The sequence below is a fragment of the Octopus bimaculoides genome, chromosome 15 (assembly GCF_001194135.2).
Source record: "Octopus bimaculoides isolate UCB-OBI-ISO-001 chromosome 15, ASM119413v2, whole genome shotgun sequence".
Taxonomy (NCBI): Eukaryota; Metazoa; Mollusca; class Cephalopoda; order Octopoda; family Octopodidae; genus Octopus; species Octopus bimaculoides.
Genome location: NC_068995.1, coordinates 55,160,306 through 55,163,018, shown reverse-complemented (window position 1 = coordinate 55,163,018; position 2,713 = coordinate 55,160,306).

Here is a 2,713-nt window from a genome sequence, read left to right as displayed (position 1 = left end):
TATATATATATATATATATATGTATATATATATATACAAGGTTTTTCACATTTCCAGTGTTTTACATATGTGTATATATGAAAATGCATTTCTATGCCTGTACACACACACACCGCACACAACGCGCACACTCACACGCACTTATATATTATCTAATAAGCACATATATATGTTTTTATGTGCCATTCTTAGTTCAGGCGATGAAAGCATGCCTGACAGTTTCTTTTTTTTTTTGTAACGCGCCTGGTGTCTTAACAAAATCTTCAGGAACTACCCAAATCCTATGACATGGCAAAATCGGACGATACGATGAGAGAACAAGCTAGAGAAGGCGAAAACGTAGTAGATATAAAAGGTGGGAGGTTGAAAAACCTAACCATTCACACTTTTTATATAAATCATTCTCGCCTTCTCTCGGTTTTACTCTCATACTTTCGTCCAATTTATAGCTTGCTATTCCACATGCGTAGCGCCTGATGGTCGTGGTTTGAAACTAGACGTGTTAAGAAATACTGCCTGCCTTGTGTTCATCGCATGAATGTAATAGTCGGGTATATAATATATGCTTTTGTTAAAAAAAGATTTTTTCACTCTACCTGGAGTACTTATTTGGCTCATGTCAAAATTATAAGGCACTAAAAGAGAATGACTCTCCCCAGACATAACAGTATATATATGAGAAAGAGACAAAATGAAAAAGAGGTAAGATGAAAAAGCATCTGTGTTTTTCATCTTATCTCGTTCTCTCTCTCTATCTCTCTCTCTCTCTCTCTTTCTCTCTCTCTCTCCCGCTCTCTCTCTGTATATATATATATATATATATACATACACCCATATATAATGAGATTAATGAGATATAAATAGATAGATACATGAGTAAGAAGGGGAGATAAATTAATCCGTTGCCGCTCGTACGGATATATGTATTGTTAGCCTACGCTATCCTTTTATTCTCTTTCTTCCACCTACGTAGCCGCAAGGAAGCTCAATCACATCTCCATTCAATTTCTTTTCTCTCTCTCTCCTTTCTCCCTCTCCTCTCAGTTTACGCGTCCGCGGCAAACACACGCACGCACACACACACACACACACACACACACACACACACACGCACACATCTTTGTTTCCCTGCTTATACATTTGCGCATATACCTCTGTGTACTCGACCTTGGGAATCTCTCAGTAGTTCTTGTTAGCAATTTATGAATCTATATGTCTTTCTATATTTGTGCCGGAATTAAAAAGATAAACGTGTAGTCATCTTTTATCACATTTATTCGTTAAATTTATATACGAATATAACATATAAAAGAGAAATGCCAATTCACGCAAAACATGTATAGCAGGACATCAGGAAGTGTTCGAAATGAGTAAATGATGAAGTCAAAAGGTAGTCTATAGTAAAGATGACATATACCTTGGTGTGTAAAGCAATAGCGTCACAAGTAAAAACCTTGGAACTGAACAGACGTGTAGAATGGTTGTATGATTCCTGCAAATCAGTGAATAGTGTCTGTACCACCAAGGTTTTCTGGCCTTTCCCACGCATTTAGGTTCTCCATCACACTATTTTCTGACATTAAGGCCAAGACAAACCGTTAAGAAGCACGACCTTACCGACCAATGTTTTCCACTATTACAATTTTTTTTCTTCTTTCCAAACCATCATCACTACCAATGTAAGGTCATAATGAATTTCCTCTCTATAGCTTCATCTTTAGGTTTAGAAATTTAATATAACTCTCTCCCCTGCATTAATTGCTTCACTGCGTCTAAAACTATTATCTTTCGACGATGGTCATGTGTCGTATAATACAGCATCAAAGAAATAATTAAAAATGTGGCCGCACACTTTACTAAACATTTATGGGTGATTTTATCGACTAATTAAAGTACACAGGCCAAATTACAATAAATAATAATAATAATAATAATAATAATAATAATAATAATAATAATAATAATAATAATAATAATAATAATAATAATGATAATAATACTAATAATAATAATAATAATAATAATAATAATAATAATAATAATAATAATAATAATAAAAATTGATATTGCATCCATTAACAGTCTCCGTGCTTATTCAAATTTTACTACTGTTCTTTACATTGTTTAATGATCACTATTTGGGACAACATAGAGGAAATCAAAAACAAACACTGTATATTCTGTGGATGATACGCAATTAGAGAATATATAGCTGCAACCAACCTTTATAAAGAAAAAGTATTTAACTAATTAATTTACTTACAGTAACAACACCAGGGCTCCTTTAGGTAGAAAAGTTCCGGAACATGAGTTTACGCTGTGCAATTGTTAAACTGTTCATACACAACCTGACCACGCAATTGTATAGATTCATGAAAACTGTAATACATCTGTCTTTCACAATAAATTTTATTATCAATACGGCAAATACACAAACAAAACCTACGATAAAAGGATAAACTTTTGCATAGTAAATGACTCACCCGCAGTAGCCACTGTTGAACGTGAGCAATGAAGACACTCAACAAACGGAAAATGATGTCTCTTAAGAAGCGACAAGCAAATGGTCTTGTTCTCAGTTTGAAAAAAAAAGGCGAAATATATTAATTTTCGACCAGGAAGCCTTGGATGTTTATATATCATAAGACTTGTGGTTTACGTTGAAACATTATATATACTTACATATATATATATATATATATATATATATATA